Genomic DNA, 15,526 nt, shown 5'->3' with positions numbered 1-15,526 from the left:
TTAAGCCTTTCTCAGGATTCATCCACTGTCTGGCAATCTAGTCTCTATCCTTGTTGTCACATGTGGTTGCATTAATTCTAGACCTTACATCATTGATAGGAGCTACAGCAGGGAGAGGAATCTTCTTTTTGTCAGAAGCCCTTGAAAATGTCTTCTCAAATCTCATTGCCTTGACTGGGTTTCATGTCTGCTTTTGAACTAATTTCTGTAACCAAATGATATAGAATGATTGCTTTAAGTCAATCAGGCCCAACTCCTGGAGTTTGCAGTCAGGTTAAGCAAGACTATGGATTAGAATGGAGAAAAAGTGGTTTTCCAAATAAATTCTGTGGTTCTGATGGTGGGACAATGGAGGAATGGATACTGGGGAGTCTGACTGCAAGCATCCAAGGGCAGCGACTTACCCAAGGTCAAGTAGCTGGTCATGGCCAAGTTAAAACTAGAACCCAGCTCTTCTCACTCAGCATCTGCATATGGATGTTTCTATAATCCCTCTTAAGGTAGTACATGTTTCACAATAGACATCCAGATGGAACTATGGATTTGCTTGTTATGTTCAATTTATTCTTCCGCTATGATTACAAATAAGCACAAAAACACACCTTGCTATTTAGTCACAGTAATGAGTACAATTGTCTGAGTCACTTAATTTTGCATCTCATTAAGCCATGAAGGCTTTCAGGAGAAATTGAGTAGATTTTAGAGATGAGAACTATATCATTTAAATAAATGTTCTTTTTTTTTTTTTTTTTTTTTTTTTAAATTAATTAATTAATTTATTTATTTATTTTTGGCTGCGTTGGGTCTTCATTGCTCTGCCCGGGCTTTCTCTACTTGCGGTGAGCGGGGGCTACTCTTTGTTGCAGTGCGCGGGCTTCTCATTGTGGTGGCTTCTCTTGTTGCGGAGCACAGGCTCTAGGCTCGCGGGCTTCAGTAGTTGCGGCTCGTGGCTCTAGAGTGCAGGCTCAGTAGTTGTGGCGCACGGCTTAGTTGCTATATGGCATGTGGGATCTCCCTGGACCAGGGATCAAACTTGTGTCCCCTGCATTGGCAGGCGGATTCTTAACCACTGTGCCACCAGGGAAATCCCTAAATAAATGTTCTTTAGTCTTACTGAGGTTTTAGCCATCTTCTGGAAAATTTTTTGGAACTGGAATTCAGTTTTGGGGCAACTGTATAGATGCTTTAGGGCTGAACTTCTGCTTTTTATCTTTCTGGGAAAAATGCTTGTTAATGTCCCTCAATGAGAGACACTTACTCAGTGTCTTATTCACCTATTCAGGAATTACAGAGGCAAAGAAGAAGAAAGGAGGGTTCTGAGCACCTGCCATGTGCCAGGCACTTTGCTAAGCGCTAAGGATACGAAAGAGAAGGGTATAGCCCTCCAGCAACTCCAAGTTTAGTGGAAGAGGAAGATAATTAAATGGATAAGTAAAATACTACACCATTAAGTGCAGTAACAGCTGGAAGAATAGGGTGCTTTGAGAACACAAAGGAAGCAGAATATTGGGAACAGGGAAGAGCTAGGGAAGGCTTTCTGAAGGAGGAGAACTCCTTGAAGAATGGTTGAAGTTAGCTGGTGGAAAATAGGGAAGGTTATTCTACCCAGAGGGGACTCATGAACGCTGAGGCATGAAACCTTACAGTGAGTTTCCATGAAACTCCAAGTAATTCAGAAGGGCCAGGCAGGGGGTGGAGAGAGAAGACGTGGGAGGGGCAGGCAGGGGCAGGGTCATGAAGCTTGGAGTCTATCCTATGGGTGATAGGATGCCTCTAAACAGTTTTAAGTAGGGAAAGACATGGTTTGTGTCTTAGACATATTACTGTATTCGTTTGGATCTATGGTTGCAGGCAACCCTGGTTAACTTCCAAAAAAGGAATTCACTGGAGAGCTATGGGATCATTCAGAAAACCGAAGGAAAAGCTGCAGCACCCAGGCTCTGAAAAGAGCTCCCAGGACAGAAATATCAGGAATTGACTGGCAGTCTCCTTGGTCGGGGAAAATCAGGTCCAACCACCTTCTGTTTTTATTTTGCTCTGTGCAGAATTCAAATTCCAGAAGAAGGATGTTGTATTGTCCCAGCTTGAGGGCACACCCAGCCTGAACCAGGTAAAGTCGGCATCTTGATTGGCAGTCTCACCAAGCCTATATCTCATGGGGGAGGGTGGGTTCTTAAAGCAAAATCAGGGCGTTGCTCTCATAAGAATGAGGAATGCTCGCTATGTCAGCTAAAGCAGTGGGTATCCACCTTACCAGCTGTTTGGGAGCTCGATTTGAAGGGGACGAAAGATGAAGGGAATTGGCAAAAGATGATGGAGTGTGGACTAGCACTGTGGTAGTCGCAATAGAGAAGAACCGTGGGATGTAAGGACATTTATGGGATAAAGATTGGTAGTTGACTCTAGAAGAAGAACAAGGGAAGAATCAAGGATGACTCCTAGGTCCCAGCATGCAGTAATAGATATCACTATTAGAGAGATGGTAGAGCAGGGGGAGGGAAGGTGACAAATTGCTTAGGACACGCTGAGTTTGAGAAACCTGTGGGACATCAGGTGGATGTAAGAATTTGAAGCACAGTAACTGAACTCATGGACATGGATGATAGAACCTAGGAAGGATTTTGGGAGGAGCCATGGAAAACATCAATATTTAAAATAAGTTTGCCAAGGAAATGAAGGTCAAAAGACGGAAAGAATGGAGAGAAGGGGGAGAACCAGGAATGTTCAGGGTCATAGAAAGCCGCAGGATTAAGGGAGACATCAGTTTTGAGCTCTAGTGCAGGCAGAAGCCACATTCTAGGGAACTAATATATATGTGGGAGATGAGGAAGTAGAAGTAAAAACATGCAGACCACCCTTGCAAGAATCTTGGATGAGAAGGGCTGGGAAAGTGCATGGTAATTGGAAAGGGTACAGCCTCAAGGGAGTTAGGTGTGGTTTTTAAAAAATTGTAGCTTGATTTAAAAAAAAATTGAGATATAATTCACATACCATACAATTCACTCTTTTAAAATGTATTACTCAGTGGTTTTTAGTATATCCACAAAGTTGTGCAATCATCACTCCTATCTAATTCCAGAACATTTTCATCACCCCAGAAGAAACCCCATGCCTATTAGCCGTCACTTTCCATTCTCCCTTCCCCCAGCCCTTGGCAACCACCAACCTATTTCCTGTCTATATAGATTTGCCTATTCTGGACATTTCATACAAGTGGACTTATATACAATATGATCTTTTGTGCCTGGCTTCTTTCACTTGGTTTTCAATGTTCGTCCATATAATACTATGGATCAGTACTTCAGTCCTTTTCATAGTCCAATGAAATTCCATTGTATGGATAAACCATAATTTGTTTATCCATTCATCAAACGATGGACATTCGATTATTTCCAATTTTGGGCCATTATGAATATGCTACGACATTTGTGTACAAGTTTTTGTGTAGATATATGTTTCCCTTGAGTAATACTTAGGAGTGGAATTGCTGGGTCTCAGTTGATTCTTTATGGGAGAGTCTTGGTCTTATTTACAGGCTGAGGGTGGCGGGAACCGCAGAGGGAGCGGTGGGATATACAGGGGTGGGGGGGGGGTGGGGGGGGTGGGGAGAAGGAAGTAGGCGCTGGAGAGAGGCTACTTTCTTCAACATCCCTTACTTCCTCTGTCGGCACAACCTTAATGCCCTAACCTCGCTTCACAACTACTGGACCTTCTGCACACCCATCACACTTGTTGACCAGGGAGAGAATCCAGCACGTGGATAAAGCACCCCTAGACCTGTCGCAGATACGTCCGGGCCAGCGGTTCGTTTTCTGTTGCAGTTCCTAGTTTCGCGGTCTCCTGTGGTTAGAGCCTGGCCCATTCCGGTTTGACTTTTTTTCCCGCAGATTCGTTCACAGGTGAATAAAGACAATTCACCGTGGAGTCTGAGTCTGAATCCTGGTTCTTCAGGTCACCCAAGGCTCTCAGTCGTTCCGGATAAGGAAGGATGCCCAATACCAGCTGTAGAGGATCCAGAACGCCAGCACTCAGCACTTATGCGTTGCCCATCGCAGCCACCGCGCACGCGCCGCTTCTCCGCCAAGGAGGGGGTGGGGAGTAGGCGGGGCGGTTATCTCCCGGACCAATCGGAAGCGAGGGGCCCCGCCCTCCGGGCCGGTGGACCGAGCTTGACCCCGGCGGTGGGCGGAGGAGGCGGGGCCAGCCGTGCGGCCGCGGAGGGGGCGGGGCCCAGGGCCTGGAGGCGGGGCCTGGGGCTGTCAGTCCCGCGCCTGCTGCCGCCGCCGCCGCCGCCGCCGCCGCCGCCGCGGTTCCTTACATGTCGTGGCCCCGGTGGCTGCCGGCGCTGCCGACCGCCGTCCGTCGCCCAGGCATCCCGAGCCGCCTCCCGCCGTGCCGGCCCGGCGCGCAGGTAAGGCCGGCCGCGCTGCCGAGCCATCGCGTCCCCCTACTCGGCAGCGGTCCGCCGCGCGGGCGCCCCCTCCGGGCTGTGTCAGCGCCGCGGCTCCCCTTGCCTCCCGGGGGCGGTCCCGGGGGGCGGGACGACCGTCCTCCCCATCCCCCCCACACCTCCGGGCGCCGCGCCTGCAGCCGGGTCCCCGGGCCGCGCCTCCGCATCCCGGCGTGGGGCTGGTCCCGAGCACCCCCATCTCGGGCCGATTACACAATCGCTGGGGCTGGGGGCAGGGGCCCCTCCCGAGCCTCGGCCCCACACCTGTCCCCGTGCCGCGCTCCCAGGCAGAGGGCAGACAACCAGCGCGACAGCGGGGGCCCGGAAAGTTTCACTTTGTGGTCCGGGTTTGTTGACATCTGAGAGATGCGGAGAGATGGAGGCTGAGCTGCGAGGATGCGCCTTGAGAGCAGCGTTGCCTTTGCCCCGGGGTGGCCCTGGTCCAGGTTTCCTTTCCAGAAGTCCTGCCGAGAGCCCTGCTCTGGGCTGGAGGCTGCTGCAGGGCACACGGGTCTCTCCGCCTGTACGTTAGCGAGCCTAGCCCCTAGCTTGCAGCATTCTGGGGAAAGCTCAGCCCTTCGCTCTTCCCCCTTTCCTAATTGAGCATTGACAGAACGTGTAGACGAATTTACTTAGCATTTCCCTGACACTTTATATTTGTGAGGCGCGTTGCCATCCCTGATTAGTTAATTAACAAGGTGGGAAAGCAAAATAGATCCTGAAACGCATGGCTAATGCCTTTAGTCTAGCAACTCTGAGAACCACTGAGAGCTTTAGGCTGTTTGCGGTGAGAGATGCTTTTGGCCGAGGTGCTGCCGGGAGAGCAATTCAGTGTCTTCTGGTTGCCTGAGAAGGCTTTGGTGATAATGGCAAGGCTTTCTCTGCCTCTCCCTGCTTATACTGTTTATTAAGGGTCGCCAATCTATGGTGGGTTATTTGGGTTTCTTCACTTAAGCAAAGGAGGAATTAGAAGTGTTGCTGACAAAGCAGTTAAGGAAAACAAACAAACAAAAAACCCCCCAAAACTCTGAGGTTCAAATAAGTTTGGATAGTTGTCTGCTTTACCAGGTTACCCCTCCTGTGCAGAAAACCTTGGCTTTTCCTGTTCTCTCCCTATCTTCCTGGTAGGACTGTATCCATCTGGGCTGGTGTTACTGGTTCTGCATTTAGTCCATAGACCTCTTGCTGCCTGTGGTTTACAGACCTGCCTAGGGACATCCTCTAAGAGTGGGCTTAATTAGCACTTTTTTCTGCCCATTAAGCAATACAGCTTGAAATCTCTTGTAATCAGGCACTGTTGTAGTGTTGAATCTTTAATAAAGTCTAATTCATTTAAATAGTGTTTCTATAATAATCTTTCTATTAGTATGCCAGTTCTGCAACACCAGTACTTTTAGTATAGAAGCAGCAATTTACTCGAAATATTATCATGGCAAAAACAATTCTTCAACATTTTTGCAGCCTACTTTACTTAGATAATTACCTCTAGAGGCTGTTAAGGTTTTTTATTCTTTGGTGCGGTAGGTGTTACAATGCTTTTGATCTGTGAGATCATTATGAGGTCATTCCTACTTGTAGAAATGATTTCAGTCACGGTGTCACTTAAATATTTTGTGGACTAATAGCATGTGAGTTTTCCCCACATGCTGATTTCTTTTTGAACAAGGAACCGAGTTAAGATTTAGTTTTGATTTGCCAGCTTAAATTTTAAGAAGGATGATATTTACTGTATTTTGGGGACTATATTAGTATTATGATGCTGATTTTATTAGCATAGGTATCAGGCATTGTTTTGGGTGCCTTATAGATGTTAACTTATCTAATTCTCACAACAATCCTATAAGGGAGGTACTATCATTACCCCAGTTTCAGACAATGAAATTGAGGCCCAGTTGATCGACTCAGGTCACATAGTTAAGTAAACGACAGCTAGATCCTAACGTAGGCAGCCTGAGTTCAGAGTCCAAGTACTTAACCACTGTGCTATCCTGCCTCTGTAGGTTATTTTTTTTTCTAGCAAGTATTTATTTCTACCTGCTGCCTGCATACACCCTGCACTGTGGGGAGAAGAGCACTTACAGTGTAATAACAAACACTGGGCTAAGAGTTCTTATTCTGGCCTTAACTCTGTCACCAACTAATCTGTGATTTTGAGGAGGGTACCTGATCTCCCTGTCTCCCATTTCCTCATTGGTGGAATAATAGCAATTGAAGCAGATGAACTAACTAGCCTTAACCTCCTGGGGAGCTGGAGAGATGAGTCAATGCATGTAAGAATTAAATGTCCTCCTCCCTAAGGCACAGTATAAGATCAAGTATCAGATGAGTGGGGTGTGTGCGCACGCGTATGTGTATGTGTCATGGAGAAGGACTGGAGGGCACACGATGTATGCTTGCCAGTGGCCACCATGCACTGCGCCATGGGAGTGCAGTGGTCGAGAGACTTTATCTTAAATATTTCAGTATTGTTTTATTCTGTTGCCACCAGCATCATTCCATTGCAATTAAAAAAAAAGACAAGCAGAAAAGAAGTCATGCTGTGGAAGTGGGGTAATCATGTGCTGGACAATGCAGGAGCATTCGTGGAGGACCATTTGGCATCACTTTGCAGGAGGCTTGGGGTCAGATGATGGCAGGACCTGGATGGCAGGACCTGAATGGTGGATCCAGGAGTTCCCAGCATCGTGGCAAGTCAGGGTTGAAAGGAAACTTTCAGGTCACTGCATCTAACAGCCTCCACCCCTTTCTCCCTTCACCGTCGATACAATGGGTGAATCCCCCAAGTGTGCATACCCGTTTCACTCAGTGCTTATCCTGTTCCTGCTCAGACACCTCCTGAGCCATCCATTTGGTGTGTTTCACAAATCGTGCACAGAAGAAGCTGGGATTATATCCAGTGATAGGGAACGAGAAACCGCAGAAGGATTCTGGGCCCTTCTGGATTGTGCTCTTGGAAGATCAACATCTGTGTGAAACCTGGATTAGAGGGGAAACTCTAAACCAGGGAGACAAGTTAGGAGGCCTTGGCCAGAATCTAGGATTGAGGGGATCCAGACTGAGACAGGTGGTGGCCTGGGATTGCAGAAGTAACGGACCCCGAAAGACAGAATCCCCTGTACCCAGCATCTGCCTGTCGGCAAGCGTCAGAGAGGAGGAACGTGTCAACATCTCTCCGGGGTCAGGGGGGGCGTTGGGAGTGGAGCTGGGAAGTCCAGTGCTGTGGGGAGGAGAGACAGCTTTGTATGTATATCTCCCAAAGCTGAATAACAGACTGTGGCTAGTGTAAGCCCTGTGCAGACTGGAAAGCAGATTTTCTTTCGTTTCAAGAGGGGAGTGTACCATGGGAAACTCCCTCTGCCTAACGAAGAAATAGATTAGTATTTCTCCTTGGGTGTTGTAACCTCTCACACTGCTTTTTTAGCCTTGTGTTTTGCTTCTTGGCCATCATGGGAATCTGGTGGTGTTTGAAGCCATACCAGGAGGACGTGATGCTTTCTTCTGATTTCACTGGGAAATCTTCTTTGGGGGCTTCCGTTCTCCAGTGATACCTGTTGAGTGTGTGCTGTAGAGCCAGCACACCTCATGGGGAGCGCTCAGAGAGGCATTAGGAGTTTTTCTTTCCAATGCGGATCGCATGGCACGTCAGAGAAGGCTTGGCATGAAATGGTTACCACATTGACTGGAAAACAGGATAATTTGGAGGAAACAAATAAGATTTACACAGGAAGCCACAAAGACTGAAGAAATAGTTGAGAGCATTGTAAGTTCATTTTTCTCTTGTTCCTGTATGTGTTTCTGGCTTAGGATGCGACATTTCTTCAGTTCTGTATTCATATTTACAAATTTATAAGTTGAAATACTTTGTCTAATAGTGTATGTGGAAACAAACTGTATAATCTCATTTTTTTTTGCCAGGACAATATTGGCCTTGGTTTTCCACTATCTTTTAGACTAGTGGTTTTCAACCAGGGGTGATTTCACTTCCTAGGGAACACTTGGCAATGTCTGGAGACATTTTTGGTTGTTGCGACTGGGGACAGCATACCTGCTACCGGCATCCAGTTGGCAGAGACCAGGGAAGCTGCTGAACATCCCACAATGCACAGGATGGCCTCCCAAACAAGGAATTGCTCAGACTGAAATGCTCATAGGGTTGAGGTTGAAAAACTCCACTTTAGATGTTAAAAAAATTTCTTATTAGGAGCATATTGAGGCTAGAGGGAAGAGGAAGAAGAGGGAAATACAAAGTGTTCCTTGAGTCCTTGCAAGTGATAACAGCACCCTCCCTTCTGACAGGCAGCAGGGAGAAGCAGCTAAACAAGCCTTCGGAACACAGGCGTTCGTCTGCCACCCAGGAGCTATTTCCATAACGGGATTGCTCAACACGGTAGTTTGGAACAGGAAGTAGAGGCCCTTGGAGTGGGAGGAGGCTGTCAGGGTAATTTGTGGAGGCACAAGGGTTTATAGGCCAAGAAGGGAAGCTGGATCCTGCCAGAATAATTCTGAAAAGTTCTAGGAAATTTTTCTAAAGGTGGTTTTGTTGAGGACACTGCGTGTAATGCTTCAAAGACACAATCTCTGTCCTGGGAGTACAGGAACCCTGTAGGCTGTCGATCTGAGCACTTCCCAGATTCTTCTGTGTCTAGACACAGAGTGGAGAGTGAAGAGCGCTTGGTTTTGTTTTCAGGTTGTAGCTGTGTCCTCCTGCAACCTTTCTTTCAAAACTTTTATATTATGGAAAATTTTATCATGCCTTTCTATGGTGAGGGCAACTCCTAGTCTATTAATAAGAGTTATCTACTCTGTGCCTCTATTATGCACCAAGCACTTTACTTATATTGATTCCATTCCTTAGAACCTTTCTAGGTAGGAATTAGTATTCCCAGGTTGCAGATGAGGAAAGTGAGTTTTGGAGAAGTTAAGGAAAGCTAAGAGGTAGCGTTGGGTTTTAACCCAGCTTGTTTGATTCCAAATCCCTAATTCTTTCCATTAAGCCTTGTCTCTCATGGATAAAATTGCTGGGAGTTTGTACCAGGACTGGTAGAGAAGATGAAGGCAGGTACTGTGATAGGGGACCGAGAGTTCTGGTTCCCCCAGCTAATGAAATCTTCACGTTGAACCCCCTGGGAAACATTGCTCTTGAGGGTGATAAATTACCTGTGTCCTATTTTTGAGCTGACTGTATAAAACAGAATTGCACACGGGTAGCCCTGAACCAAATTTGGTTAGCAGATGTGTTTTATTTGGTCTGCACAGTGTTTTATTTTTTAAAAATTGGATTAGTTGAAAGTGGGAGATTTCACACTACAATTTCCAAATTGCCACATTTCTTGGTTTCTCTTGAACCATCAGAAGATCTGGCAACTCCGGGTCCACATTCTTCCTTGGCAGTAGTTAGTTATAGTAGCCACCCCTCTTTGGATGTAGCAGAGACTCCCTAGTTTGCCATCTTTACCATCCTGCCCTCTTCACTCATTTATATCACTTGCCAGGACTCTGAAGGCATTTGTTAGAGGCACCCTTGTAGAAGTCACGCCCGTTCTCTCTGCCAATGTCAGGGATGTGTTAGTGGAGGCTTGTTCTGTGTCTGAATTAAAGATCCCCAGCATCTTTCCCATTTGTAAAGAGCCTGGAGAGGGTGACTCTGCTTGGCATGTGAACAGACCCCACCCACCGTCTATCCCCCAACAATGGCTAATTGGATTCTGGAAGGGTTCTTGGACTAAGGCAGACCAATCTGATATTTGGGATTTAGACACCAAGCTGAGGAACTTCAGGTGGAAGGACTTGTAGACTCAGGCTAAAAATGGTGATGTTGGAGGTGGCTGAGTGAGCAGAGAAGCTGGATGGCAAGTAGTGAGAGACGGTGTGGCAGCAGAGATGGAGGAGCTGCCCAGTCTCTGCTTTCACTGTACTTCCTGCAATTGGGTTCCTCTGTAGCCACAGCATTCATTCAGTGACATTTATTGTGCACTTACTATAACGCCAAGCACCATTTAGATGCTTGTGATATATCAGTGAACAAAAACAGACAAAGGCCCTGTTCTCATAGAGCTTATATCTTGGTGGGGGAAAGCAAACAACGCCAAACAAAGAAGCAAGTAAGTATAAAATATGTAAGGTGGTGATAAGTGCCAAGACGAGAAATAAACTGGGTAAGGAGACATGGAGTGGATGTGCAGGGTAGTGATGCTGTGTGAGAGAGGTTGTTCAGGGAAGACCTCCCGACATAGTGATATTTGAGCAGAGATGTGAATGAAGTGAGGAGTGAGCCATGAGGGAACCTAGGGGTGGAGCAGTTTAGCAAGTGCAAAGGTCCTGAGGTGGGAGTATGCTTGACCTGTTTAGAGAAGAACAAGGAGAATATGGTGGCTGGAATGTAACAATCATGGGAGAAGGGGAGGGGGAGGGAATTAGAGCCTCACAGCCATGCTAAAGACTTTGGATTTTATTCTAGTGAGGTAGGAAGCCATTGGAAGATTTTGAACATAGGTGGCATGATCTGGCTTATGTCTTAAAAATGTAAATGTTGCTGTTTACAATGGCTAAGACATGGAAGCAACCTAAACGTCCATTGGCAGATGAATGGATAAAGAAGATGTGGTACATATATACAATGGAATATTACTCAGTCATAAAAAAGAATGAAATAATGCCATTTGCAGCAACATGGATGGACCTAGAGATTATCATACTAAGTGAAGTAAGTCAGAAAGAGAAAGACAAATAACCATCTTTTATCACGTATATGTGGAATCTAAAATATGACACAATGAACTTATTTATAAAACAGAAACAGACTCATAAATGTAGAAAGCAAACTTATGGTTACCAAAGGGGAACAGGGGTGAGGGGAGGGATAAATTAGGAGTTTGGGATTAGCAGATACAAACTACTATATATAAAATAGATAAACAACAAGGCCCTACTGTATAGCACAGGGAACTATATTCAATATCTTGTAATAACCTATAATGGAAAAGAATCTGAAAAAGGAGATATATATATATATATATACCTATTCTCAGTATAACAGAATCGCTTTGCTGTACATCTGAAACTAATGTAACATTGTAAATCAATTATACTTCAATTAAAAAAAATAAATGTAAATGCTGTATGGGAATAGACTGCAAGGCAGCTAAGGTGTATTCAGGACAACTAATTAGGAGGCTATGCAATAGTCCAGATAAAATACAATGGTGGCTAGGACTAGGGTAGAGATGGAGGTGGTGAGAAGTGGATAAGATCTGAATATATTTTGAAGGTGGAGTTGACAGGAATTAATGATGTATTTTTGTACTGGATATGAGAGAGAGGAGTCAAGATGATTCCAACCTTTGTGTATAAACATTATTGCAATAGTTGGCATTTCCCCCCCTCTTCCTTGAAAATATTTAGAAGCAACAAGGAAGGTGAAAAAATAATAATGAAAATTTTGCAAACCCCATTTCCAGCAAAATTAGGAGAGAAATTTAATCTGTAAACTTCAAAATGTGTGTAAAGACTGTCCCAAATAGATGAGATCAGGTAGAAGCCACGTGGGGAGAACTGAAGGGAGGCAGCACAGAGATGGCGAGAGAGACCAGCAGCAGTAGATCTTAGAAAGTACCAGAAAAGTCATATTCTTTAAGGTGAAAAGTGCACCCTGATGTGAAAAAGCTATATCCCTTGCTTACAGCAATTGTTGTGAAAACTGGATGTACAGCTGGTAGAAGAAACCCTCCTGGCATAGTTTGATTCAAAGTTGTGAAAGAAGAAGTGTTGTATAAAGAATCACATAGGCAAGGTGCCATATATGTAGGAAGTATTCTGTCTCTTTGGCAGCAAGGAAAAAAGAGAGTCTTTGGGTTGTAAAATACTTCAAGGAATGAAATATTTTAAAAAGAGGTAAATAAGTGGGTATATGTAAATGTAGGAAAAATTGGCTTTAAGGTAGTTCCAGGTTGCTGGTGTTCCCTGCCCCTTCCCCTCCCCTGATACCTGGCAGAATCAAAGATGAATCTTCTCTAAAGGAAAGCATCTTCCTAATTTTCCAAGGCCAATGAGCAGTATAGTCAGAAAGAACAAAGCACATGAGGAAACAAAACATGATGAGAGAACTAGCAGATGTAACTGATAGAAAGAAAAAAAGACTCACAAATTCTTTATGTATTTAATCAGAGACAAATAACTATGTTTATTATGTTCATAGAAATAAAAGCAAGCTTGAAAATATTTTCAGGGAATGGGTAACAGTTAAAAGCGACTTGGCAGGTTTGAAAAAGACCAAATAGAACTTCTAGAAATAAAAATATAAAACTGAAATTTAAAAACGTAATGGATTACCATTAGGTAACATATTCGATAAAATCAAAGAGAGATTAGTGAATTGGATGATACATGATAAGAAATTATCCAAAATGCTGCATAGGGAGACAAAAATACAGAAAATATGGAAGAGAGGTTAAAAGACATGGAGGATAGATCAACTATACTTCAATACATTTTTAGAAAAAGACATGGAGGATAGAATGAGAAGTTCTAATGTACATTTAATTGGAGTACAAAAAGGCAAGGGAGAATGGGTAGAAGCAACTATTTGATGAGATAATGACTGACATTTTTCCAGAATCAGTAAAACATATCAAGCCAAAAATTCACAAGCAGAGCACCAAAGGCAAAGAGAAAATTCTAAGAACATCCAGAAAAAAAGGCACATTGCCTTGAAAAGTGATTTACACACTTCCCAATACCAACAATGGAAGCCAGAAGACAGTGGAATGATTTCTATAGTGAAGTAGCTGATAACCTAGAATTCTATGCACAGAGAAAATATCTTTCAAGAAAATGGCAGTATAAAGACATTTCTATATAAAGAAAATGTAGAGTTTGCCAACACTTTGTGAGTTTGCCTCCCTAAAGGAAATCTTCACTGATTTTTCCTTTAGGCATAAGGAAAGTGACTCCAGTGGTAAAAGCTGAGAGCTAGTAAGGGATGAAGTATTTTAAAAAGAGGTAAATATGTGGGTAAATGTAAATGTAGGAAAAATGAAATATAAAATAGAATTTTAATATCTTACGCATTAAAATATAGAGAATTGAAAATAAGACAACAATGGCATACAAGTTAAGAAAGGAGTCTAGCATCCTGATATTACCTGGAAGGAGAGTAAAGATTAATAGTCATTCTTAGACTAATAAGTTAACAATGCATATTGTATTTTCTAGAATAACCAGGGAAAGAATAGAAGCAGAGTGTATAACATCACAGCCAGTCAAGAAAGACTTATCTATAACAAAACTGTAGAGAGAATGAAAGTGAAAGGATGGGATACTGTCAAAACAATAAGCACAATATCAGATAAAGCAGATGTTATGGTTAAAAACATCACTAGGGGTAAAAAATTATTTTCACCAGGAAAAATATCAGTTTGAAATATTAAATATATGTTAATAACATAGCATAGTATATAAAGGGAAGGATGACAGAACTATAAGGAGCAATAGAAATATCCGCAATCATAGCTAAGACATTTTAAAGAAGAACTAGATCAGAGGACTTGCTCTATGGATATCAAGTCTTATAATAAAGCTATAGTAATAACAACAGAGTGAAATTGATTCAAGAATAACCAAACAATCCAACAGAACAAAATAGGGAGCCCAGAAACAAATCCAATAAACAAATAGGGAGCCCAGAAACAAATCCAATAAATCATGGATATGCATATGGAAAAACATCATCTGACTATCGTATACAATACATGAAAATCAATTTCAAGGGGATTTAAAAACTTAAACATGAAAGGAAAAACTATAAACATTTTGATAATACAAGAGAATACCTTCATGATCCCTGCATGGGAAGGACTTCTTAAATACGTTGCAAAAAGCAAACTTAACTTAAGAAAGGATTGAGAAAATTGATTACGTTAAAATTAAGAATTTATTTTAATTAAAAGCTACTATGAAAAAAGGTAATAATTAATTACAGCACTGGAAAAGAAATATTTGAGCTTCACAAGGACAGATACTATGTCTATATTATTCATCACTGTACCCCAGCACCTTGCAGAGTACCTAAAACCAAAGCTTCAGCACCCAGGGTACTATATACTAAGTACTTACAACCATTCCCAAATGATGAAGCTCCCTACAGAGCAGAATCCTCATCATAAACCACAAACATTTATTCCTTTACTGCTTTCTTCTGCTGCTGTTCATTCTTTAGAAAATAAGAGGAGAGAAAATAGGGGTGGTAGCTTAACCAGCCCATTGTTTAAAAATATTCAGTGTAGAAACTATTTGTTTAGGGTTGGGCAGATTGCTGAGAAGATTATATAGAAATATGAAACAAGGATTCTTCCTGGAGGAATTTACACTCTAGTTGGGAGATTGGCAAATAGGAAAAGATACTTGACAAATCTGGACCATTTAAAAAAATGTTATTTATGCTGTAAAGTATATAGGAGGACAGAGATAACACTGCCAGATGTGATAATTGGGAAGGATATCATGGAGGAAGGAAGATTTGATCTGTGTATTGAAGGAGGGTAAATTTATGGATAGGAAGAGAGAAAGGGAGAATGTATTCTAGGGGAGGAATGAGGATGAAACGTGCTTTGTAGGCAAGAAAAATTTAAGGTGCTTTGGGGGAACAGGCCCATATGACCAGAGTAGAAGGAGACAGATTATAAGTATAGATTCTTTCAGAATAAATATGAGTGAATAGCTGGAATTTTTTTTTTTAAAGAATCATAGTGTAAACATAACAGTCCTACTACTTATGAAAAGTGTATCCATAGGTAAAGTAATTAAACCCCTTTGGTGTTGGCAGAGGAATTGTAATCAATAATTGTGGTGGACATCTGTGGATTCTGATGCCCAGCAGCATTCACTCTTTTCCTGCTTGTGGGACCCCAGCCTCCAAGGATGAGTCACCCACGGAGGAGAGCATAGCAGAAAAATGGAGAGAAACTGCATCTAAGTGACATTATTGGAGTCAAACCTGGTTTTCCTTTCATTGCTGAAGTTGATTTGAGTTGGGTTGTCTGTTTTTTTTTTTTTTTAATTAATTAATTAATTAATTAATTT

General features: G+C 43.1%; 1 long non-coding RNA gene across 1 annotated transcript in view; it reads left to right on the top strand.

The window, feature by feature from the left end:
• The first annotated feature begins 4,259 nt into the window (after positions 1-4,259).
• The window catches only part of LOC132364386 (uncharacterized), a 169,532-nt gene continuing 158,265 nt past the window's right edge, over positions 4,260-15,526 (top strand). Inside the window, exon 1 of the long non-coding RNA XR_009502808.1 lies at positions 4,260-4,411. This is a non-coding gene — a long non-coding RNA (uncharacterized LOC132364386). The remainder of the gene's footprint in view (positions 4,412-15,526) is intronic.

The sequence above is a fragment of the Balaenoptera ricei genome, chromosome 1, assembly GCF_028023285.1.
Source record: "Balaenoptera ricei isolate mBalRic1 chromosome 1, mBalRic1.hap2, whole genome shotgun sequence".
Classification (NCBI taxonomy): domain Eukaryota; kingdom Metazoa; phylum Chordata; class Mammalia; order Artiodactyla; family Balaenopteridae; genus Balaenoptera; species Balaenoptera ricei.
This window is presented reverse-complemented; position numbering and strand designations above follow the sequence as displayed.